Source organism: Neoarius graeffei, chromosome 2, assembly GCF_027579695.1.
Source record: "Neoarius graeffei isolate fNeoGra1 chromosome 2, fNeoGra1.pri, whole genome shotgun sequence".
NCBI lineage: Eukaryota > Metazoa > Chordata > Actinopteri > Siluriformes > Ariidae > Neoarius > Neoarius graeffei.
The window spans coordinates 91,868,711-91,895,985 of record NC_083570.1 but is presented as its reverse complement, the minus strand read 5'-3'; the positions used below and the strand labels follow the sequence as shown (position 1 = coordinate 91,895,985).

The window sequence follows — 27,275 nt, the reverse complement described above, 5'->3', positions numbered from 1 at the left end:
GAAAGAAAACACAGGTTGTTAGGTATGCCCTAAAAATGACAAGTATTAAATCTGTGTGGTAGGCTCGCAGAGACGAGAGTCTTTACATCAGGCATAACACACAACAATGGCATGTTAATATGCTAAAAAATATCATGACCTGCTCTGGCTGGATGCTTGATTGGGTGATGGGAGCACACTCCTCAGCAATGATGAGATGCAGATGGGACCCTTAGGGCTGGCCAAGACAATTCAGTTACATTTCACCGGGTCTGGGACATGCGACAGAATGTCTGACAGCCGATTCCCTGCAGGCTACGATAGCCAGTCGAGGTCTCCACCCTCTCCACCAAAAGATTTCCTGTTGACTCCATGTAACTCAGAGGGACAGATTTGGGGTGGGGGGGAGGGAAAGAAAACACAGGTTGTTAGGTATGCCCAATGTCACCTGAATAAGTAGGAGCAGTATACATATTGCACCGAGTACAAGCAGGGACTCCGGCAACTAACTATGACAGCATAACTAAAAGGAGAGAGCCAGAAGGTAACACAGGCATGAGTTCATGCTTTCGTTACCTCCAGGTTGGATTATTGTAATGCCTTACTGTCTGGATGTTCCAATAAGTGCATAAACAAGCTCCAGTTAGTTCAAAATGCAGCAGCAAGAATCCTTACTAGAACTAGAAAATATGACCACATCACCCCTGTCTTATCCACACTGCATTGGCTCCCAATCAATTTCCCATTGATGATAAAAGACTATGATTGACCTTTAAAGCACTGAATGGTCTCGCACCACAGTACCTGAGTGAACTTCTGGTCCTTTATGACCCGCCACGCCTACTTAGATCAAAAGGTGCAGGCTATCTGCTGGTACCTCGTATAGTGAAGGCTACATCAGGGGGCGGAGCCTTTTCTTACAAAGCCCCACAGTTATGGAACAGCCTTCCAAGTAGTGTTCGGGAATCAGACACAGTCTCAGTGTTTAAGTCTCGGCTGAAAACATATCTGTTTAGTCAAGCCTTGTGTTCATGGTGTTTATGAGGTAAAGGAGTAGATCCCGAGGGTCCTCAGACAGAGTGTTTTGGTAAACTGGGATGTATGGATACTGTCAGTCCCCACTCGCTTGCTCACTCGAGTTTGTTGATGGTGTCGTGGCTGCTGCTTTATGTCCCGGGGCTCCCTCATGCCTGTGTTACCTTCTGTTTAGTCAAGCCTTTTGTTAATAGTTTTTATTATGTAAAGGAGTAGATCTGTATCGGCAAAGAGTGTTTTAGTAAACTGGGATGTGTGGATACTGTCGTTCCCCCCACTCTCACATGTTCACTCGTGTTTCTTCATGGTGTAGTGGCTGGTTGCTTTATGTCCAGGGCCCCCTCATTTCTGTGTTACCTTCTGGCTCTCCCTTTTAGTTATGCTGTCATAGTTAGCTTTGCAGGAGTCCCTGCTTGCACTCAGCACAAAATATATACTGTTCTTACTCATTAGGTGACACTAGGTATACCCTGTGTTTTCTCTCTGTCCCCCCTCTGGCCATCTCACTATGTTGAGTTACATGTTGATCCTGAGATACCAGAGATGCTGACCTCTTCTGCTCCTCAGATCTGCCTGATCCATCCTGATGCCCTACATCTGGTTGGAGTCTCATCACATCGCTCCTGTGGAGGACAGCCCCATATGGACAGTTGAAAGTCACACTTGGAAGATGGCTCTGGATGACTATGATGGCTGAGGACTACAATTGACTTGCTAACTTTAGGATTGCAGTTGTCGTGAACAGTTTTACACTCTACAATGAAGAGTTGATAACGTCAACAAAATAGACTTCATACTAAAACTATAATGAATTTCCTAGTTACACAATTGTACTTTGTGACTAAGCAAGTATAGAAGCAAGTTATTTATAATCACACTATCTGTTATCACTGAAATGAGGATGGGTTCCCTTTAGAGTCTGGTTCCTCTCAAAGTGTATTCACTGCAAAAAATTGAAAACTGAATTTGAGGAGAAAATGACTTAATACTAGTGGAATTGTCTTGCTACATTGGCAGATATTTTTACTTGATAAGACATCTTAGAATAAGTTGGTTGTGATCTAGAACTAAGTTTAATAATCTCAGAATTGGTGTCTTGTATTCTTCTAATAGGAAATCTGTTAGCACCCAAATGAGGATGGGTTCCCTTTAGAGTCTGGTTCCTCTCAAAGTTTCTTCCTCGTGTCATCTGAGGGAGTTTTTCCTTGCCACCGTCGCCACAGGCTTGCTCATCAGGGATAAATTAGGGATAAAATTAGCTCATGTTTAAAGTCTTTAATTTTCTGTAAAGCTGCTTTGCAACAATGTCTGATGTTAAAAGCACTATAAAAATAAACTTGACTTGCCTTGACATTTTTCTGATGTATTTATGCATATTTTCTTCATGTCCCCCCCTTTTTCCTTTTTCAACTGTTTTCAAATTTGTAATTTTTTGTAAATTAATTCACCCAATGGTGGCACGGTGGTGTAGTGGTTACCGCTGTTGCCTCACGGCAAGAAGGTCCTGGGTTCAAGCCCAGCAGCCGGCGAGGGCCTTTCTGTGTGGAGTTTGCATGTTCTCCCCGTGTCTGCGTGGGTTTCCTCCGGGTGCTCCGGTTTCCCCCACAGTCCAAAGACATGCAGGTTAGGTTAACTGGTGACTCTAAATTGACCGTAGGTGTGAATGTGAGTGTGAATGGTTGTCTGTGTCTATGCGTCGGCCCTGCGATGACCTGGCGACTTGTCCAGGGTGTACCCCGCCTTTCGCCCGTAGTCAGCTGGGATAGGCTCCAGCTTGCCTGTGACCCTGTAGAACAGGATAAGTGGCTACAGATAATGGATGGCTGGATGGACTACTGTATAGAAGCAAGCTATTTATAATCACGCTATCTGTTATCACCAAAATGAGGATGGGTTCCCTTTAGAGTCTGGTTCCTCTCAAAGTTTCTTCCTCGTGTTGTCTGAGGGAGTTTTTCCTTGCCACCATCGCCACCGGCTTGCTCAATGGGGATAAATTAGGGATAAAATTAGCTCATGTTCAAAGTCTTGAATTTTCTGTAAAGCTGCTTTGTGACAATGTTTGTTGTTAAAAGTGCTATACAAATCAACTTGACTTGCCTTGACATTTTTCTGATGTATTTATGCATATTTTCTTCATGTCCCCCCGTTGTTTTTTTTTTCCTTTTTCAACTGTTTTCAAATTTGTCATTTTTTGTAAATTAATTCACCCAATTCATCATGGCTTGGCTTCGCGAACGAAAATCATGAAGGGTGCTGTCCACGTCTGTTGCACGCCCGCTGATGACCGGTGAGCCCGATTCTGGAGAGGCAGATCCGGTTGCAGCAGGCAGAGCATTTTTTTAAGGATTTTCCACTAGGAGACCAACTGGTCTGGGCAATACAATCACAGGCCTCAGAGTCCATGCGGCTGCACCGCTGCGGCATATTCTGTGATGCAAAATGGTTCACCAATCACCATACAGACAAACACACTACAGTGACTACACAGCTATCAAGAGCAATTACCAAGCACAAATGCTATGTCAAAGACACTCAGAGTTACACAGTAATGACATCGGATTCTGACATCAGCCATCTCAGTAACCAAATTTTAGTTTTGTTTTTCTTAACCAACATGATCTTGTGTGTATATCTTATAACATAGATCTTCATTTTCCTTGTTAAATGTATACTTACATGGTACTTGGTTAATTAATTGCAACTGATTGAACCAAATGATAAGACATACACTACCATTCAAAAATTTGGGGTCACTTTTGCCGCTTTTCCACTACCAACGTGGCTGAGTTGGGCTGAGCCGTGCCGTGCCGAGTTGGGCTGAGTCGAGCTGGGCGGGGCTATTGAAGTTGCATTTCAACTACAACCGCGCTGAACCGTGCTGGCTGGAAGTGGGTGGACACATTGGGTGGAGTTAGCGAAAGCGGGTGGACGTCACGTGATGTCGTTAGGCGGCGCAAACAGTGACATCAGTGATCTTTTAAGCGGTAGTCTCACGACCCGAATAGTAAACAATAAACATGGAGGACATGGAGTCGTTAGTGTTGCTGGTCTTGGTGCTGTGGCTTGTTGTCACCGACAACGCCAACAGATACTGGCAAGAGCGTATAGATGAGGCGAGGCGCATAAGGCTTCAGAAATTCTCGTAATTCGTAATTATTATTCTTCCGGGTTTACGGTGTTTACAGATCTCAGCGTGCTCGCGGGGCGTGTGTGGGCATGTGAGGACACTCCTCCTCACCAATCAGTGCACAGGGGAGTGTCTGCTCACGCCCCCAGCCTCACTCGGCTCGCTTTGGCTCGCTTCAGCCCCACTCCAAAACGGTGCGAGTTTTAGGGGCTAAGCAGGGCTGAAGCGAGCTGAGTCGTGCTGTTCTTTGGTAGTCGAAACGCGAGCCGTGTCGGGCTGAAGTGAGCTGAAGTGAGCTGAAAAAGGGTAGTGGAAAAGGGCCATTTGAAATGTCCTTATTTTGAAAGAAAAGCACTGTTCTTTTCAATGAAGATCACTTTAAACTAATCAGAAATCCACTCTATACATTGCTAATGTGGTAAATGACTATTCTAGCTGTAAATGTCTGGTTTTTGGTGCAATATCTCCATAGGTGTATAGAGGCCCATTTCCAGCAACTCTCACTCCAGTGTTCTAATGGTACAATGTGTTTGCTCATTGCCTCAGAAGGCTAATGGATGATTAGAAAACCCTTGTACAATCATGTTAGCACAGCTGAAAACAGTTGAGCTCTTTAGAGAAGCTATAAAACTGACCTTCCTTTGAGCAGATTGAGTTTCTGGAGCATCACATTTGTGGGGTCGATTAAATGCTCAAAATGGCCAGAAAAATGTCTTGACTATATTTTCTATTCATTTTACAACTTATGGTGGGAAATAAAAGTGTGACTTTTCATGGAAAACACAAAATTGTCTGGGTGACCCCAAACTTTTGAACGGTAGTGTAACTTGGTTTAAAATTTGGTCTCCCAGTGAAGTTGGTTTGTCATTGACTAGGAGACCAAATCTGGCCACTGGGAGACCATTTGGTCTCCCAGTAACTATGTTAAAAAATGCTCTGTCAGCAGGTGCAGGTGAATGACTGGTTGGGTGTGGGAGTAGAGGGTAGTTGTAGTCATGGTAGTAGAGGGCACCTTGCTCTTCCTCTTCGATCCTCTAGGTTGGCCCGTCTGACACACTCGAAGGTCTTGACCGCACCGTGAATGGTGTTTTGCCAGCTGTTGTGGTCAGCAGCGTGTGAAGACCAGTCACGGGGATCAGTATGGCAGTTGGTGAGGGAGCTTTTCAGGAGGTCTTTGTACCACTTCTGGGGCACCCCTGTCCTGTGCCACCAAGTTGACTTGAGAGAACAATTCACCCAATTAAGGGCCCCATACACGTTCAAAAAAGTCGTCAAAATTTTGTATCAAAATTTTGATATCAAAATTTTGATGCAAAATTTTGATGCAAAATGTCCACACACGATTCAATGTTTTTTCTATCAAAAATTCAGTATTGTCAAAAACTTTGACATGGACGCAGCAGTGGCCGTAGCACTTGTGTTCGCTTTGGACAATGAACCGCCTCGGCATCGACGGAAATGGTCGAAAGACTGGTTTTTGAAACAGCGAACGTACGGTCACGTCAACCTCCTCAGAGAACTTCGTCTCAAAGAACCAGAGGACTTCCGTAATTTCCTTAGGATGGATGCCCCATCCTTCGATGAATTATTGGACCTTGTCAAGCCATTGATATTGAAAGAAGACACTGTTATGCGTTCATCTATACCACCAAGTGAACGCTTGTCCATCACACTGAAGCCCCCCACATAGACCCCGAAGCCGCCGCCAGGCGCCGCTAAAACCGCCATTTAGAATTTGAACCGCCGCCAGCCAATAATTTTGTAAGCCAATTTGAGCCGCTATCTAATAAAATTTGGCTGAGCCACTAAGAATTGTGTACATCAAATAATGGGTTTATCCACATCATGAGCTACAAGAAAAGTGACACAAACATGATCAACTGTACACACTAGTAGTAACACAATAGAGACATATAGGCATACACTGTAGAGATTTAGAACTGATATCACAGCACAGAGAGCCACCACAAGCTTGCCGTTGTGACTACCTGTCTGGCTTCCCGCCCCTCACACCGTTACCATGATACACTGGGGAACCCGGGAACCCACCCAGAGCATCAATCGACTCCGATATCGACGAGATGGCTGCATTCTTTGCCGCTGCTGAGGGAAAGTGTAAAGGTTTTTTTTTTTGTTTGTTTGTTTGTTTCACATACTTCGAGATTGATAAAAAAAAAAGTACTCCACCACTCTACTTTCATCATAGTAAGATAGCTGCCAGTCCTTCACTGGTCATTGCTAGTGAGAGTAGATAGTTAGATGCCTTCCTCGAACAATCCAGATTAGCTTATTATTAGCATTGAACTACAATCTTGCTAGATTTATATTTACAATGAAGTAAGAGACCAGGGGACCTGTGGTAATTTGCTATTTATTCCCCCCATTTGTTTGATCCGTTCGCCCGGATATATGCCACACAGTGACGTCCAGTATCAGCCATTTGTAGCCATAAACATTTTGGTGGCTGCAGCAGCCATTAAGGTTTTGGCTGAGTCAGCTAGCCAGCCAATAATTTCATCAGCCAGCCATTATCCTGAAAACAAACGGCTTCGGGGTCTACCCCCACACACGCATCAATAATTTGACGACTCTTCAAAAAATATCAAAGTGATTTGATATGTCAAAATTTGGGTTCAAAATCTCATCTCATCTCATTATCTCTAGCCGCTTTATCCTTCTACAGGGTCGCAGGCAAGCTGGAGCCTATCCCAGCTGACTACGGGCGAAAGGCGGGGTACACCCTGGACAAGTCGCCAGGTCATCACAGGGCTGACACATAGACACAGACAACCATTCACACTCACATTCACACCTACGGTCAATTTAGAGTCACCAGTTAACCTAACCTGCATGTCTTTGGACTGTGGGGGAAACCGGAGCACCCGGAGGAAACCCACGCGGACACAGGGAGAACATGCAAACTCCGCACAGAAAGGTCCTCGCCGGCCACGGGGCTCGAACCCGGACCTTCTTGCTGTGAGGTGACAGCGCTAACCACTACACCACCGTGCCGCCGGGTTCAAAATTTTGACGTCAAATTTTTGACATCAAAACACCCTACACACGATCAAACTTTGTATCAAAATTTTGATACAAAATTTTGACGACTTTTTTGAACGTGTATGGGGCCCTTTAGAAAAGAAAAGAAAAGGAAAAGGAAAATACCACCGTCTTTTCTTATTCAGTTCAGCCACGAGATGACGCCAGCGCGCTGATTTAGTTTCTCTGCCTTTTGCGCCCCCTAGTGGTTATCCTAAGCAATGGCGGTTTAAATAAGAAGAGTGTCTACTCGTGTTTATGACTTTGGGGGCAGAACGGAGGAGGTGCGACTCTGTGAGTCTCAGCCAGGGCACTGTTGCTGAATTAGCTGCTGTCATGGAGTCCTACAGCGTGTCCAAGGTTCAACTGGGACATTCTGATGACCAGGTCAGTGGAGGACATTAAAGCAAAACCGCTGTATTGTTGAATGCACAGCTGCTTTGTTATGCTTAGCGCGCGCGCCAGTGTTTAGCTGGTATAGTGTGTGTGTGTGTGTGTGTGTGAGAGACTGGAATCTCTGCAAGTAGACACGTTGAACTGGTTTTCCAGCTGACATTCATTCAGCATGTGATCCAGATTGCACACTAAACACAGCTATTTTAAGAGACAGAAATGCATCTGTATAAGAGCATAATTGATGGCCAGTCAGAGGCCCTGCTGCAGAAGTGTTATAAAGTGTTATAAAGTGTTATAACAGCCCCAGCTACAACCCCAATTCCAAAAAAGTATACACTGTATAAACTGTAAATAAAAACAGAATGCAATCATTTGCAAAGCACTATATTTCATTGAAAATATCCTGCACAAAGACAACATTTCAAATGTTCAAACTGAGAAATGTTTTATTTGTTTGTTTGTTTGTTTGAAAAATATATGCTCATTTCAGGGGTGGCACGGTGGTGTAGTGGTTAGCGCTGTCGCCTCACAGCAAGAAGGTCCGGGTTCGAGCCCCGTGGCCGGCGAGGGCCTTTCTGTCCAGAGTTTGCATGTTGTCCGCGTGGGTTTCCTCCGGGTGCTCCGGTTTCCCCCAAAGACATGCAGGTTAGGTTAACTGGTGACTCTAAATTGACAGTGAGTGTGAATGGTTGTCTGTGTCTATAGGCCAATTTATGCTGACAACCCAGTCCTCGCAGATGGCGTCTGCGTAGCCCCCCCACCTTCGCAGACGCTCTGCGCGCACCTCCCAAAAATTGTGACCACCGCAGAAGCCTCGCAGACAAGAGGGCTCTGATTGGTCCACTCTACATCCGCTGTGCACGCACTTCCGCTTCCCTACTTTCCCGGTTTGTTTTGTTTTCACGACCGCCATTTTTAAAAACACGAGCGAAGATGGAGCAGCACGAAGAGCGGTTAATCGAGGAAGTGAGGAAGTACGGACATCTATACGACTCCAGTTCTAGTCATTATAAGTAACCGGAGGATAAACACTCCACTAACCACACCCACCAACTACTCCTAGCGATTTCGCGACTTCGCGCCCCCTTGCGTTGTGGCGGTGAATAACATCGCGCATGCCTATTACTCCCCGCTCAACGATAAATTACAACTGTCTGCGAAAAGCTATCTGCGAAAGCCTTGTTGCAAGAGCATGCAGAGGCCTTAAGTGTCAGCCCTGTGATGACCTGGCGACTTGTCCAGGTTGTACCCCGCCTTTCGCCCGTAGTCAGCTGGGATAGGCTCCAGCTTGCCTGCGACCCTGTAGAACAGGATAAAGCGGCTAGAGGTAACGAGATGAGATGAGATGCTCGTTTCGAATTTGAAGCCAGCAAAAAAAAGTTGGGACAGCATCATGTTTACCACTGTGTTGCATCACGTCTACTTTTAACAACTTAGGAGACCAATTGCTGTAGTTTTGAAAGAGAAACCTTGTTCCATTCTTGCCTGATATACAATTTTATTTGCTCAACAGTTCAGGGTCTCTTTTGTCGTGTTCCGCGCTTCAAATGTTTTAAATAGGAGACAGGTCTGGACTGCAGGCAGGCCAGTTTAGCACCCGGACTCTTTTACTCCAGAGCCATGCAGTTTTAATATGTGCAGAAAGCAGTTTAGCATTGTCTTGATGAAAGAAGGAAGGCCTTCCTTGAAAAAGATTTTGTTTGGATTGCAACATGTTGCTCTGAAACCTGTATATATCATTCAGCATTAATGATGCCTTCCCAGATGTACAAGCTATCCATTTTATATGCACTAATGCACCTTCATACCATCACTGGTTTTTGAGCTGTGCACTGATAACAAGCCGGATGGTCCCTCTCCTCTTTAGCCTGGAGGACATCATGTCCATGATTTCTAAAACGAATTTCTACTTTTGATTCATCAGGCCTCGGGACAGTTTTTCACTTCGCCTCAGTCCATCGTAAAAGAGCTCGGGCCCAGAGAAGGTGGCGGTGTTTCTGGATATTGTTTTCTGCATATCTGGTTTTAAGTTGTATTTGCGGATGCAGTAATGAACTGTTTTCACAGATGATGGTTTTCTGAAGTGTTCCTGAGCCCATACAGTGATTTCCACTACAGACGTGTGTCTGCTTTTAATGCAGTGTCGCCTGAGGGCCTGAAGATCACAGGCATCCAGTGTCAGTTTTCAGCCTTGTCTCTTGCATACAGAGATTCCTCCAGATTCCCTGAATATTTTAATGATATTATGTACCATAGATGATGTAATTCCCAAATTCTTTGCAATTTTACACTGAGGAATGTTATTCTTAAATTGTTGCACTGTTTGCCCATGCAGTCTTTCACAGAGCCGTGAACCCCTCGCCATCTTTAATTCTGAGAGACTCCGCCTCTCTGGGATGCTCTTTTTATACCCAATCATGTTACTAACCTGTTGCCAATTAACCAAATTATTATTATTTTTTTTAGCATTACACAGCTTTTTCAGTCTTTTGTTGCCCCTGTCCCAACTTTACTGAAACGTGTTGCTGACATCAAATTCAAAATGAGCATATATTAAAAAAAAAATTCTCAGTTTCAACATTTGATATGTTGTCTTTGTACTATTTTCAATGAAATACAGGGTTTCCATGATTTGCAAATCTTCACATTCTGTTTTTATTGATGTTTTACACAGTGTCCCAACTTTTTTTGAATTGGGGTTGTAGATCATTAATCACTTAACAGGGTGTCTAACTAGCGCTCCTTAGGGTATTTCAATTAAATTTGGCTTACAAACTTTACAACTGGCAAAGTTGCAGAATAAAAAAAAAATCACTTGAGTTTATTCTCACACTGGGACTCATTTTCAAAATGAAATGCATCGTGGTGTTTGAAGTGCATATCCTGGACCAATTTCGTGTTTTTTTATATGAAAGTATGTCCCTTTACACACTCATCCAGAAGGGTAATTTTTCACAAGGCCATTTGTCTACAGCAGAAAAAAATAAAATAACAAAACGCGTCTGGAAAAATCCCAAGGGAGTCTGGAGCCAGATTCGTGACGTTACCTGCGGAAGCGCCAGCAGGCTGCGCGAGCTTTGCACAGTTTCAGTGCACAGCCTGTGTAAACCAAGCGCTCCCATTTCTCTCTCATTGTCCGGTCTTTTGGGAAACGATGAGTACTAATCCCATCAAGATTGGTGTTGCTACACCCTCCTATGATACATCTGTTAACCGTTTTAATAATTACGCGATAACGTTGAAGAAATTTGCAGAAAACCACCAGGTCGTTTTCTCATAAACAAACCAGCGCTGACGTAGGATTCAGAGGGAGGCGTCCCGCACGCGACGTCACGAAAATCAATCTTTGCCGGGAAATCCAAACGCCAAGTTTTTTCAGAGGCGGACCAATTCACCTCAAATGGCTTCATTTCAACTGAATTTTTCTGGTATTGCGCAAGGTAAAAAAATTGCACAAAATGCAAAATGTTACAGATATTTGACCAAAGTTTAATATAAAATAAGAGAATTACATTGATCTTGCTCCTGAATTTACCCGTGATATGCACTTTAAAGTCTCTCTCTCACTGTGTGTGTGTTCTCCTCTTGAAATTCCTTTTTTAAGTGAAGACGTGACCTAACACTGACAATCATCTCAGTAACACACAGGTTTTATCATTCTCTTTTTGCTGACGGAAAAATATCCACACAGAATATTGTGTGAAACTGAGAACTGAGGGTCCCTGATTCGATCCTGAGCTCTGATTACTGTCTGCTGGGCATTTCTGTGCATGTTGTTCTGGATTTTTTTCCCACAAATATCTCCAGTTTCCTCCCACATCCCAACCCGAAAACATGCCATTAGGTGAACCGGCGGCTGTAAATTTCCAGTAGGTGTGAATGAGTGACGCTCCCGTGTCATATAAAGATGAATGAATGAATGAATGAATGAAGGCATGGCATGACACTGAAGGTCATCTCTGTAACGCACAGCTTTTAACACTTTCTCTGTTCACAACAATGACAGGTCAGTGTGTGATGAGGTTAACCAAAAGTGCCAAACAGGTCTGATGTGTCATCTGGATTTGGGAAAATTTATGTCTAGAGTAATTTCAGTCGTGGCTGATCTCCTTTCTTTAAAGACACATTAAAGGACAAAAATTAAACATAAGCAGTCTCTGCCTTTCCCTGAATATAGGATAGTGAGCAGTGTGTCATATTGTGTCAGAAGCCACATACATTAGTTTCTTTGTGATTACTCGGTTTAAAGCATCTGATGATTATGTGTGCAGTTTGCATGAGGATAAACTCATAGACTTAAGCTTAGTTTATTTCTGAACAAAATTATTCTTGTAGCTTTTTATAGAATCTAACTAGGGACCGAATATATTTTGGTTGGTTGACTGTATTTGGTAAAAGGAAAAAGAGGAAAAAATGAACATTTTGTCCTCTTTGCTCTTTTATCTGAAAAAAGAAAGAAAAGAAATACCGTATATATACACTACCGTTCAAAAGTTTGGGGTCACTTTGAAATGTCCTTATTTTTGAAAGAAAAGCACTGTTCTTTTCAATGAAGATCACTTTAAACTAATCAGAAATCCACTCTATACATTGCTAATGTGGTAAATGACTATTCTAGCTGCAAATGTCTGGTTTTTGGTGCAATATCTCCATAGGTGTATACACTCAAAAAAATAATTGACCCTAAAAAATAGACTTTATGTAATTTAATCACATGACAATTTTCCATGTAATTCTATCACATAAACTTTAAGTAAATGCCGACCTTTATGGTACACGTTTCAACCATGTTAAGGTAATGCAAATAAATTACATAATGGTTATGGATTTTTTTTAAATAAACCTTATGTGGATAAATGGACTCAATGTTTTTTTAAGATATTTTTTGGGCTTTTTTTCAGCTTTATTATTGGATAGGACAGTGTAGAGACAGGAAATAAACGGGAGAGGGAGACAGGGAGGGATTGGGAAATGACCTCGGGTCGGAATCGAATCTGGGTCCCCGGATTTATGGTATGGCACCTTATCCACCTAAGCCACGACGCCCCCATGAGTCAATGGCGAAATTAAAATGATTTTTTGATTCCGCTTGAATTGTGACATGAATTTCACATATCGTGTTTCTGAAATTTTAAATATAATTATTTGTACCAATAAGGTCATGATTTAGTAGGAAGAAGTTTGACACAATGACTGAAAATGTTGCCACCTGCCATCTACTGTGCGGGAGTGTGATGTGCATGTCAGTCCCTACGAGATCTCATCAAGTAAAGTATACATGATTTGTTTAGATATAGTTCGTAGTAGGCCAGTTCAAATAGCGTTTATATGATTTAATTGAATATATTTTCAATTTTATAAACTTAAATTTTATGTGTAACTATTTCTTAATATTTACCTGGACCAAGAATCATTTTTTTGAGTGTAGAGGCCCATTTCCAGCAACTCTCACTCCAGTGTTCTAATGGTACAATGTGTTTGCTCATTGCCTCAGAAGGCTAATGGATGATTAGAAAACCCTTGTACAATCATGTTAGCACAGCTGAAAACAGTTGAGCTCTTTAGAGAAGCTATAAAACTGACCTTCCTTTGAGCAGATTGAGTTTCTGGAGCATCACATTTGTGGGGTCGATTAAATGCTCAAAATGGCCAGAAAAACGTCTTGACTATATTTTCTATTCATTTTACAACTTATGGTGGGAAATAAAAGTGTGACTTTTCATGTAAAACACAAAATTGTCTGGGTGACCCCAAACTTTTGAACGGTAGTGTATATATGTAATTATATTATTATATATTATTATATATAATTATAACTTTTGTAATACTTTCCATCACCTTTTTATCTGGTGATGGAAAGTATTATAAAAGTGCTGTTACCATGTTTTTTTTCCTTCTTCTTCTTCTTCGATACGATCTCGGTATCACAGCTCTGAGTATCAGTTGATATGTGACACAGCTGTCCACTGAATAACTGATCTGACACTCTGCAGGCTTTTGTTGCCAAGTTATGTGCAACACTGGAGGTGTGATTGCATCATGCTGTAAGACAACTTGAGTCCTGGGTTCACATGTGAAATCCCTCAAAGTTCACAGCATAATGTAAAAAAAATCTTTAACAATTATTCATCTAAGGTGAAGTGAATATCGGTGATTATTATACAGTACATACAGGACACTTTTTTGATGGAATAAAAACATGCGTTCTATTCCCTTCTAGCAGGTTTCATTCATTTGGTCCGACAGCATCCAATATTGTTAGCATATCGCTTATCCTACATGTATTACATCACTCTACCTAATGGAAAATGAGCATTGAGTATGGTTTATGATATTGCATGGTTGTCAAGACAACATGACGTCACACATCGGAGCTGATGCGAATATCTAGTGAGAAAGTTTTCTGCTGTGTATGCGCAGAAGCATTTCTTTGTTCGCCGGGAAAGAGGAAGACATGTTGAACACCTGAAAGACTACCAAAACTTCACACATATTTACAAGAGAAAAACATACCAACGGACATCGAAAAACTAGAAAAGAGACATGCCGGAGATGTAAAACTTCCACACTAGCGAGCAACTGTGACAGTTTTTTTTTTTAAGATTTTTTTTGGGCTTTTTCACCTTTATTGGATAGGACAGTGTAGAGACAGGAAATGAGCGGGAGAGAGAGACGGGGAGGGATCGGGAAATGACCTCGGGTCGGAATCGAACCCGGGTCCCCGGATTTATGGTATGGCGCCTTAATACGGAAGATTTTGAGAGAATTTTGAAAGAGAAAAATGTGTTGAACACCCGAAAGGAATCTCTCATCTCATCTCATTATCTGTAGCCGCTTTATCCTTCTACAGGGTCGCAGGCAAGCTGGAGCCTATCCCAGCTGACTATGGGCGAAAGGCGGGGTACACCCTGGACAAGTCGCCAGGTCATCACAGGGCTGACACATAGACACAGACAACCATTCACACTCACATTCACACCTACGGTCAATTTAGAGTCACCAGTTAACCTAACCTGCATGTCTTTGGACTGTGGGGGAAACCGGAGCACCCGGAGGAAACCCACGCGGACACGGGGAGAACATGCAAACTCCACACAGAAAGGCCCTCGCCGGCCCCGGGGCTCGAACCCGGACCTTCTTGCTGTGAGGCGACAGCGCTAACCACTACACCACCGTGCCGCCCACCCCGAAAGGAATGTATAATAATAATAATATTGGCTGGATTTTTTCATGGTATATCAGATATATTCCATTCAGCTAGCATGATATTGAACTCGCCTTTGACTCGGTCAATCTCATGCTAGCTGAATGGAATATATCTGATATACCGCAGAACACCAGTCAATATTATTTAAATAATGACTGACACGAAGTCGCGGTTATTATTCACTGATATTTACTGAGTCTGAGGCGGATAATTGATTTAGTGTAAATACACAGGAAATTATGTAAAAAAATTGTATTAAAAAAATTCCAGTCTTCAAAAGCAGCATGCAAATGTAATCATGGCGTGGCGCAGACTTGTCTACGCCGAGTCAAAAAAAAAAAAACTTTTGCTATTTTGCCGAGTCACTCAAAGTGAGTATCGAGAAATATTCAGAATCTCTCGACCAATCCGTGCGTGCGATTTCTTATAATCATCTGCGTATTTATATGAATAAATTATAGTGTTAAATATAATGTTAGATTACTTGAGGTATGCTTCTAGCTCTCTGCTATAATTGGGGAATTTTCCTCTGGGATGAATAAAGTAATCTGTCATCTATCTATAAAATAATACAGTGAGTCAGAATTTCGAATCCAGCTCAGATCCATTTCTGATCCAATGGTTCCGGTCCCTGTGCTGATATTCAGCATCTGATTGGAGCAAAAGAAACTGCTGTGCAATGTTGGATATCCATTTCCAAATATTTGAGCCACCCTATATTTTATTTACGTTCATGTCTTAAATTCTTCCATGCGTATGGTATGCATGCTGCGTTGGTGTGTCGGTAGAAAAGGAAAACAAAAAGCAGGTACACTATGGATACATGTGGCTACTGTTTATAAATACAATTGTTTTCTGATCCCATGCCCATACAGTAAATATAGCATCTATACATGTTCTCAGTTATACTCGCCTCATCTCTTGCAAGCGTCACCAAGCTGTGAGCAGCATCAGGGCTTTGTTCAAAGTACAGTGCTGTGAACTATTGCTGTGTTCACACTTATACCGGTACGATAGTGGTATAACTGTATCGATACAAAGTATACCGGTACAGTTTAGTGCATCTGTCCACACTAGCGAGAAATATTTGCGGTTTTCTTTCACGGTAGTTGAAATGCGCGTGCGCGAAATGTTTCCGTGGTTACCGAGTAACTTCCTTCCGAGAATATATGGCATCCGTTATTTCGAGATCTTGAGAAAACAAACATTATTCCGTGATCTCGAGAAAACAAAGCAATTATTTCACGATCTCAGCTGGATCACTGTATCTCCGTCGGTAGAGACGAAGCCGGGCCAGTCTTCTGCGGAGGTGCCGCGGACTCATTTTGAAATGATCCCTTATTAAAAGACTTAATGCAATCTCTCCCTGTGTCAACCCCTGATCAAAATATTGCCTTATTAGGTGATCGATTATTCCAGACATTCTAATGACCAAAGTTGCGTCTATACAGAATGAGAAACAGCCCCAAAGTCAGCATATCGCAAGTCTCTTGGCGCACCTGAATGAACCATTTCTCAGCTGTTTACTCGAGATCATGAAATAATTGTTTTGTTTTCTCGAGATCTCGGAATAACGGTTTTGTTTTCTTGAGATCTCGAGTTAGTTGTGTTGTTTTCTCGAGATCCTGAATTAATTATGTCGTTATCTCGGGATAACAAGGTGAATAAAAAAAAGGATTATATGAAGGGCCTCTCTCGGCTTCCGTACGGATGAAACAATGTGTGTGTGCTTTTTGTTGTCAGTGTACAGTCTGTATTTCTGGTGGTCATTTATTCAGTCGAATCGTATAAAACGCGCGAGGCAGTTGAGAAAGAAACAAACGAAGCTCCGTTCTTCACCATTTTATTCAGCGAAGACATCGATTGAGGTGTGTGACTTTGCGCATGCATTCTGTATCGATACAGAGCCGCTTCATCTGTCCACACTACAGCAAAGCACTACAGTACCGATACTGTACCGGTACGAAACCCATACATTTGTGGATTTCGTACCGATACAGTTATACCGCTACAGTACCGGTATAGTTGCTAGTGTGGACAGGTGTTACGGTACGAAAGTAGTTTTGTATCGGTACAAAATCCCTAGTGTGGACAGGGTATTAATCTACTTTCAAAATAGTAAGAAAGCACTTGTTCATGAATTGTTTTAGAAGCATTATTTAGTATTAATGAGCACATTTTGTTTCACAAGTGTAGTGTAAAGACTCTAAAATAAAAAATTAAATTAAAAAAATTAAAGCAAACTTTTAACTTTTACTCTTAGTTTTCACATTTGTCAAAAAATATATCAGAAATTTATTTTGAAAAATTTATTTATTGAAAAACACAAGTACTCTTTACCACTCTTGTTGAATGGCTAGAATTCTTAGCCTAAATATTTGCCAAAAAGCTAAAAAAAAACAACAACACCTTACAAAACCTTTCATTTGACCTTTCAGAAGGACAAAGCAAAAGCTGTGATAATCAAAAGGTAAATTTTCTTAAAATAAACACCACTTGATATCGACTCAGTAGCCTTGGCGAACCACGAGGTGAATTTCTTTTGTCTTTTTATCTGCCGATTATCTTCCAGTACTACAAAGTTATAACGAGGTTTCTCTTATTTCATTTCTGGTTCTGATTGGTTACGAAGTTTATCAAGAAGTAGAACGGGTAATCGAACTTGATCAGGATAAGTGCTAATTGGTTACGAAGTTTCGCTATTGTTTCACTCATTCTTCCATTCTTATACTCGTTCTTGTGTACCTTTGATAACGTGAGATCAATTGTTCATATTGCGAGCTCACGATTCATCGTTCTGGTAATTGTAATACTTATGCACATGCTCAGTGTGCTATTGTTACACTAATTCTTATAATATGATGATAACGCAAGATCAACTGTTCATATCGCGAGATCACGATTCACCGTTCTGGTGATTGTAATGCTTATGCGCATGCGCTATTGTAATCCTTATGCGTATATGCATGCACAGTGCACAGTTGTTACACTCACATTCTTACAGCAGGATGACATAGTGGCTATCGCCTCTATATGAGGCAGTAGCCACAACCCCCCCCCCCCCCCCCCCCCCCCCCAAAAAAAAAACAAAACCAAATTCTCAAAGAAGACTGGAACAACCTTCTAGCTGAGAACATTAGAAAACTGCATGACGCTACCCTTAAGAGAAATTGTGCAGTGTTCAATGCAAAGGCAAATTATGAGGCTCAAATATCGTACATATTGTAACAATCATAAACCTTTCATTACATTATTTTTCTTCTTCGCTTTGCATCAACAGACTTTGCACAACACAACACAGCATGTGCTGATTATATCTAGTCTCCTTAATTGAATGTTGGTTATGTCTCTGCATCCTCATGACAAATATGTGTGTGTTTTTAACTCATGATTGTAAATTCACACCATGCTTGTGTAACAGGATCGTCTCCTTGAACAGCTTGGGATGCATTCTGTCTCATGCCACATCAATAAACGCAAATATAGAGAGTCAATTTCTGTGAAAAGTTGCGAGTGGTAAGGTTTAAGGTGTAGCTCTACCAATTACTCTCAGTTAGAGTGTCTGTGTGTAATGACACAATCCCAGAATATTCTGTAACTGAAAAGAGTTCTATACAGTATGGCCAAAAGTATGTGGGCGCTTGACCACACACCCATATGTGGTGGGTCTTCCCCAAACTGTTTCCACAATTTCCCTTCACCAGAGCCTGTTATAGGTGTAAAGGGGGAACTAAATCTGCAATGGGAATTTCAACAAGCACATATAGGTGTGATGGTCAGGTGTCCACAAAATTTTGGCTATATAGGCTCTGAAATGTGATTGTCCATCTAGGTATGTTCTTTTTACTGAGGAGGGTTCTGTCTTGGAATATTATGTTACTGAGCAGAGTTCTAACTTGGAATGAGGAGAGAGTAGGCTCTCTTGGAATGTTCTGGTACTGAGGAGAATTCTAGAATTCTGTTTTGTTTCCAAAGACAGTTATATCAAGGAGTGTTGGGTTACAGAGGAGAGATCAGTCACGAAATGCTTTGTTACAGAGGAGAGATCAGTCTTGGAATGTTCTGTTACAGAGGAGAGCTCAGTCACGGAATGCTCTGTTACAGAGGAGAGATCAGTCACGGAATGCTCTGTTACAGAGGAGAGGACAGTCTCAGAATGCTCTATTACTGAGGAGAGATCAGTTTCTGAATGCTCTGTTACAGAAGAGAGATCAGTCTCGGAATGCTGTGTTATTGAGGGGCGATCAGTCTCGGAATGTTATGTTGGTGAGGAGAGATCAGTCTCAGAATGTTCTGTTACAGAGGAGAGATCAATCTTGGATTGCTCTGTTACTGAGCAGAGATCGGTCTCAGAATTTCTGTTACTGAGGTGAGATCAATCTCGGAATGCTCTGTTACTAAGGAGAGATCAGTCACAGGATGCTCTGTTACTGAGGAGAGATCAGCCTTGGAATGCTGGGTTACTGAGGGGAGATCAGTGTCAGCATGCTGTGTTACCGAGGAGAGATCAGTCTTGGAATGCTGTGTTACTGAGGGGAGCTCAGTCTAGGAATGCTGCGTTACTGAGGAGAGATCAGTCGCCTAATGCTGTGCTACTGAGGAGAGATCAGTCTCGGAATGCCGTGTTACTGAGGGAAGATCAGTCTCGGAATGCTGTGTTACTGAGGGGAGATCAGTCTCAGAATGCTGTTACCGAGGAGAAATTGGTTTCTGAATGCTCTGTTACTGAGGAGAGATCAATCTCGGAATGCTCTGTTACTGAGGAGAGATCAGTCTCGGAATGTTGTGTTACTGAAGAGAGATCAGTTATTGAATGTTCTGTTACTGAGGAGAGATCAGTTTCAAAATGCTGTGTTACTGAGGGGAGATCAGTCTCGGAATGCTGTGTTACTGAGGAGAGATCAGCCTTGGAATGCTGTGTTACTGAGGGGAGATCAGTGTCAGCATGCTGTGTTACCGAGGAGAGATCAGTCTTGGAATGCTGTGTTACTGAGGAGAGCTCAGTCTCAGAATACTGTGTTACTGAGGGGAGCTCAGTCGCATAATACTGGGTTACTGAGGGGAGATCAGTCTCAGCATGCTGGGTTACTGAGGGGAGATCAGTCTCAGCATGCTGTGTTACCAAGGAGAGATCAATCTTGGAATGCTGTGTTACTGAGGGGAGATCAGTCTTGGAATGCTGTGTTACTGAGGGGAGATCAGTCTTGGAATGCTGTGTTACTGAGGGGAGATCAGCCTCAGAATGCTGTGCTACAGAGGAGAGATCAGTCTTGGAATGCTGGGCTACTGAGGGGAGATCAAGGCAAGGCAAGTTTATTTGTATAGTGCATTTCATACACACAGGCAATTCAATGTGCTTCACAAAAAATAAAAGCATAAGAACAGTAACAAAGAATTAAAGTAAAAGTGAAATCATTAAAATCCAAAATTAGAAAGAAATTAAAATAAAGAATTAAAGTAAAATCATTAAAATCAAAATTAAAATAAATTATGTTAAAGGAAATTAATTACACTTTAGGTAAAAATTAATCAAGTGATGAGATCAGTCTCATCATGCTGTGTTACCGAGGAGAGATCAATCTTGGAATGCTGTGCTATTGAGGAGAGATCAGTCTCGGAATGCTGTGTTACTGAGGGGATCAGTCTTGGAATGTTATGTTACTGAGGGGAAATCAGCCTCAGAATGCTGTGATACTGAGGAGAGATCAGTCTCGGAATGCTGTGTTACAGAGGAGAGATCAGTCTCGGAATGCTGTGTTACAGAGGAGAGATCAGTCTCGGAATGCTGGGTTACTGAGAGGAGATCAGTCTCAGAATGCTGGGTTACTGAGAGATCAGTCTCAGAATGCTGGGTTACTGAGAGGAGATCAGTCTCAGCATGCTGGGTTACTGAGGGGAGATCAGTCTCGGAATGCTGGGTTACTGAGAGGAGATCAGTCTCAGAATGCTGGGTTACTGAGAGGAGATCAGTCTCAGCATGCTGTGTTACTGAGGGGAGATCAGTCTCGGAATGCTGGGTTACTGAGAGGAGATCAGTCTCAGCATGCTGGGTTACTGAGGGGAGATCAGTCTCGGAATGCTGGGTTACTGAGAGGAGATCAGTCTCAGCATGCTGGGTTACTGAGGGGAGATCAGTCTCGGAATGCTGGGTTACTGAGAGGAGATCAGTCTCAGCATGCTGGGTTACTGAGGGGAGATCAGTCTCGGAATGCTGGGTTACTGAGAGGAGATCAGTCTCAGAATGCTGGGTTACTGAGAGGAGATCAGTCTCAGCATGCTGGGTTACTGAGGGGAGATCAGTCTCGGAATGCTGGGTTACTGAGAGGAGATCAGTCTCAGCATGCTGGGTTACTGAGGGGAGATCAGTCTCGGAATGCTGGGTTACTGAGAGGAGATCAGTCTCAGCATGCTGGGTTACTGAGGGGAGATCAGTCTCGGAATGCTGGGTTACTGAGAGGAGATCAGTCTCAGCATGCTGGGTTACTGAGGGGAGATCAGTCTCGGAATGCTGGGTTACTGAGAGGAGATCAGTCTCAGCATGCTGGGTTACTGAGGGGAGATCAGTCTCGGAATGCTGGGTTACTGAGAGGAGATCAGTCTCAGCATGCTGGGTTACTGAGGGGAGATCAGTCTCGGAATGCTGGGTTACTGAGAGGAGATCAGTCTCAGCATGCTGGGTTACTGAGGGGAGATCAGTCTCAGCATGCTGGGTTACTGAGGGGAGATCAGTCTCGGAATGTTGTCTTACTGAGGAGAGTTCTGTATCAGGGTTCTGTCTGGAGAGCTTAACAGTAATCACAAGCTGCTTCTCCTCCTCTCTTTAAAATGCTGAAGCTGAAGTATTCTATGCTCCATTGATTCTGTAAGAGTGTTGTGTGTTCGAGTGTGCTGGTGTTTTCCCATGATCTCATGTTAAGATAAGTTTATCAGCAGAGGGAGATCAGACTCAAAAGGTGCTTTCAGACCGGAAGAACTTTTTCATAGTTCTTAGAACTGCAGGAATTGAGAATGTTTACTGTTTTGAGAGATATTTTTTTAGCTCCTACTTCAGGGTAGATACTCTCCCAACAAAAGAGGAACCATGAGGAATGTAATAAGTGTATGGTGATTGGTCCGGATGATGGGTCAAACACATGAGCCGATGCAGGCTCTGTTATGCAGCACCGGCAACTTCCAGTTTTAAAAATCAGTGTAAAATGTTATCCAACAGCTCTTAACTTTAGCATTAAAAAAAGCAAACACACAAACAAACCAAAACTGGACAAATGGACCGACAGTGAAGTCCAGGTTTTATTGAGCCTATATACGACAGAGGAAATACACTGTGATTTTGATGCATCTAAGTGAAACATAAAAATCTTAATTCAACTGTATGTTCTTGTCATATAAGAACCTCCTTTGCCTATAAAATAATATTCCACACTAACATGTTAGATAAACGTTATTTTAAGCGATCACTATTTTCCACCACAGATTTGCTCTTTATGATGTAAAATAAAGAATTTACTGTCACCACATACAATTTGTCCCTTGACAATTATTGACACCTCATATAGATTAGTAAAAAAGGCTTTGAAAAAATCCACCTTTTGCTGAAGTCGCTTCATCTCACACTGAAAAAAAAAAAAAAACAAGGGAAAAATCCAAACTTTAACTGAAATAAATTTATTCAGCGATAAACAAATCCATCATCAAGGAATAATTTTCAAGAAAAACGTGCCACTATTATTGGTACCCCTGCACTTTATACTTTGCACAACCTCCCTCTGCCAGTAAAACAGCACCGAGTCTCTCCTATAACATTTTATAAGGTCGGAGATACAGAGCAGGGCATCGGAGACCATTCTTCTTTACACAATCTCTCCAGATCATCCAGGGTCCTCGGCCCTCTCTTGTGCTCTCTCCTCTTCAGCTCAGCCCACAGGTTTTCAATGGGGTTCAGGTCAGGGGACTGAGATGGCCACGGGAGAAGCTTAATTCTGTGCTCAGTGAACCATTTTTGTGTAGATTTGGACATGTGCTTCAGATCATTGTCCTGTTGGAAGATCCAGTGATGACCCAGTTTTAGTTTCCTGGCAGAAGCAGCCAGATTTTGATTTAAAATGTCCTGGTATTTCATGGAGTCCATGATGCCGTGAAGCCTAACAAGGTTTCCAGGGCCTTTGGAGGAAAAACAGCCCCAAAACTTCACAGAAGTTCGACCATATTTTACAGTTGAGATCGGGTTCTTTTCATTATAGCCATCTTTATTTTTACACCAAACCCACCTCGAGTGTTTATTGCCAAAAAGCTCAATTTTTGTTCCATCAAACCAGAGAACAAGTTTCCAGTCAAAGTTGTAGTAGTGTTTCGCAAATTCAGGTGCTTACGTTTGTGGTTAACTGACAGAAAAGGCTTTTTTTTGGCAAACCTTCCAAATAATATGTTGGCATGGAGGTGGAGTCTGATGGTGGTTTTGGAGAATTGGAAACATGAAGATTTTACTTTTTCTTGCAATTCACCAACAGTGATCCTTGGGGATTTTTTTTTGCCTCTTTTACCATCCTCCTCGGGGCGGCACGGTGGTGTAGTGGTTAGCGCTGTCGCCTCACAGCAAGAAGGTCCGGGTTCGAGCCCCGTGGCCGGCGAGGGCCTTTCTGTGTGGAGTTTGCATGTTCTCCCCGTGTCCGCGTGGGTTTCCTCCGGGTGCTCCGGTTTCCCCCACAGTCCAAAGACATGCAGGTTAGGTTAACTGGTGACTCTAAATTGACCGTAGGTGTGAATGTGAGTGTGAATGGTTGTCTGTGTCTATGTGTCAGCCCTGTGATGACCTGGCGACTTGTCCAGGGTGTACCCCGCCTTTCGCCCGTAGTCAGCTGGGATAGGCTCCAGCTTGCCTGTGACCCTGTAGAACAGGATAAAGCGGCTACAGATAATGAGATGAGACCATCCTCCTCACTGTACGTGGAAGAAAAATAAACTTGGATCCTCTTCCAGGCAAATTTGTAACAGCTCCAGTTGGTGTCCACTTTTTTATTATTGCCCTAACAGTAGAAATGGACATTTTCAGTCGAGTAGCTTTTTTTTTTTATAATCATTCCCTGACTTATGAAGGTTAACACACTTCTCTGCCATTTGGTTTAGAAGAAGAAACCTTTATTTGTCACATGCACACTTCAAGCACAGTGAAATTCATGAAGCAGTGAACACATGCACACACACCCAGAGCAGTGGGCAGCCACACACAGCGCCCGGGGAGCAGTCAGGGGTCAGGTACCTTGCTCAAGGGCACCTCAGCCCAAGGCCGCCCCATGTCAACCTAACTGCATGTCTTTGGACTGTGGGGGAAACCAGAGCACCTGGAGGAGAACATGCAAACGCCACACAAAAAGGCCCTCGCTGGCTTCAAACGGTGCACCTTCTTGCTGTGAGGCGACCATGCTAACCACTACACCACCGTGTTCTCTGATCTTTCCCATGCTGATGGATGACTAAGGGAACTTGGGCTCTGTGTTGCCTCATATTTGTTCCCGAGTTAATCAAGAAGTCATTGATCACAGCTTGAAAGTTCCTACACACTCCAATCAACTCAACAATACTGTACAGTTTAAATGGGAAACATGCTTCAGTTACATTGTGTTCACTGTCATTTCCAGGGGTGCCAGTAATAGTGGCACATGTGTTTTTGTTGAAAATAATTGTTTCTTGATGAGGGATTTGTTTTCCTCTGAATAAATTTATTTTAATTGAAGGTTGAATTTCTCATTTTTCAGTGTGACATGAAGCCACTTCAACAAAAGGTGGATTTTTTGTTTAACCCTTTTGACTAATATTTACAAAGGGACAATAATTGTGGAGGGCACCGTAATATTTCCTGGTCTCACCCATTCTACAGTGCAGTGGAATGATACGCTTCTATAGAAACATGTGACTGAAATATCTCATCTCATCTCATTATCTCTAGCCGCTTTATCCTGTTCTACAGGGTCGCAGGCGAGCTGGAGCCTATCCCAGCTGACTACGGGCGAAAGGCGGGGTACACCCTGGACAAGTCGCCAGGTCATCACAGGGCTGACACATAGACACAGACAACCATTCACACCTACGGCCAATTTAGAGTCACTAGTTAACCTAACCTGCATGTCTTTGGACTGTGGGGGAAACCGGAGCACCCAGAGGAAACCCACGCGGACACGGCGAGAACACGCAAACTCCGCACAGAAAGGCCCTCACCGGCCACGGGGCTCGAACCCGGACCTTCTTGCTGTGAGGCGACAGCGCTAACCAGTACACCACTGTGCTGCCCGTGACTGAAACATGACACACAAAATTTGACAAGTTTAATGTTGCTAGTTTGCCATTACAGCAAAACAAGAATATCGGTGGACTAAACACATGCTCATATGAATACAACAAACTAGTGAGGTTGCTATAGCAACTGTCAGCTGGCTTTCGTCATTTCGGCTTTCCTACTGGTGGTGTGAATGCAAACAGAAAAAAAGAAAAAGCCTTGAAGGTATAAAATTCTCGAGGGTGCTCCTCAGGAAGTAGGTCCTCTCAATAACCCTTGAGAACTGTTTGGTATGAAAGCGCAGAATCTGATCTCAGCATGGCAATCCTAATTTAACCTCATATCTCCAAGGGCTTTACTGGTCACACTCTAGGTTTGCAACTTAATGTTTTCTTTGCTCCTGACATTACTGTCTTTCAAAAACGTTCTAGCATGATACACAAAAATATGTTTTCATAACACACAGAAGGCTTGGGGAGTATCTATTTTTTTCCCTTCATACCGTCCTGACATTTCACCAGGGTATACGGTATATAATGGCATTTGTGTAAAATAAAAATGCTCAGCTGCTGTTGAAAGAAGTCATTGTAGCATATAGTTCTTATGACCTATAAAATAATGAACAGATTGGAAATCAGCGCCCTGCTTCCATGGATTCAGCATTCCTTGTTGGAGGACCTGATGACACTGTTGCAGATGGATACCAACACATCAGTGGGCTGAACGGAGATGACGTGCGTGGCCGACTTGCAACTGAATAAAAGCATGTGGCTTATAAACTACTCATGATATAGAGTGGATATAAAAAGTGTACACGTCCCGTTAAAATGATAGGTTTTTCTGATGTAAACAAATGAGACCACGATAAATAATTTCAAAAATGTTCCCACCTTTAATGTGACCTATAACCTGTACAATTCCATTGAAAAACAAATGAATCTGTTGGGGGGAAAAACATAAAAAATAAAAAACGTACAATAAGCTGGTTGCATAAGTGTGCACACCATACCTGTCAACTTTGAGGTTTGAAAAAAAGGGATATTTCCCAGATTGTGATTTCCTGTACTCTGGTGCATGTTGGTGATAGCCAAGACCCAAACTCAATATGCTTATGGTTTATAGAGTGCATTTGTGAATAAACTATATACATTTATTTTTATTTGCTTTCAGTGGTACCAGTTATTTCCCAAATTAAGGGCTAAAATACGTATCTTATGTTAAAATAAGAAAGGTCATTATATAACCAGTCAATAAATTCAATTCCATTGCAATTTATTATGGTTTTACCATAGTTATGGCCTCGGAACACTAGATAGATAGATAGATAGATAGATAGATAGATAGATAGATAGATAGATAGATAGATAGATAGATAGATAGAGTAATAAAGAGATAAGGAGTAATATAAGATATTAAACCAAGAGTGATTTAAAATGGGTAAGTTTCAGATAGAAAATAAAATAGACAATGAGTGGATAAAACAGTTAATACACCAATTAGTTTACACTAGGCTATTTATGAGGTCTTAGCCAGGACATACTTAATGTAAACATGTGTAGCTTACCTTTGATTATTTGGGAGGCTTTTGTTTTCCCCGTGGAAAATTTCTTTGCGATGGAAGAGTCTGGGAACATTCCAGCCACGCACTTGTTGAAATAATCAAAGAAAGAGAGGCTAATGTTTTTCTTAGCTATTAGCATCGCCATCTTCACCTCAGACCTAATCAGTGTTGCCAGATACTGCTGACGTTTTCCAGCCCAAAATATGTTCAAAACCCGCCAAAATGCACTTGAAACCGCCCAACTTGGGTGGGAAACCGACCAATCTGGCAACACTGGACCTAATCACTTGTTCAGCCTCGCCTCCGGACGTAGTTCTGTAATTACTGATGCCTGAGAGGGCGGGGACGTGAATTCATGGCCCGACTTCCTGCTGTAAACTCCTGTCAGAGGCGCGTCATGAATTCTGGACCTACCGACTTTTTTATATTGTGAAAATATGGGACTTTTATATAATGTGAAAATACTGGATATTTTCGGGAAAATAAAAAAACGGGAAGACAGCGGGAAATAAGTCAAAATAAGGGATTTCCCGGGAAAAACAGGAGGGTTGACAGGTATGGTGCACACCCTTAAACTAATACGTTGTTGAAGCACCTTTTGATTTAATTACAGCATTCAGTCTTTTTGGGTCGGAGTCTATCAGCCTGCCACATCTAGACT

At 42.4% G+C, this 27,275-nt stretch overlaps 1 protein-coding gene across 1 annotated transcript in view; it reads left to right on the top strand.

The window, feature by feature from the left end:
- Nucleotides 1–7,458: 7,458 nt before the first annotated feature.
- ndst1a (N-deacetylase/N-sulfotransferase (heparan glucosaminyl) 1a) overlaps nucleotides 7,459–27,275 on the top strand; it is a 241,469-nt gene continuing 221,652 nt past the window's right edge. Inside the window, exon 1 of the mRNA XM_060915190.1 lies at nucleotides 7,459–7,567. The gene's annotated coding sequence lies outside the window, so the exon portion shown is untranslated. The remainder of the gene's footprint in view (nucleotides 7,568–27,275) is intronic.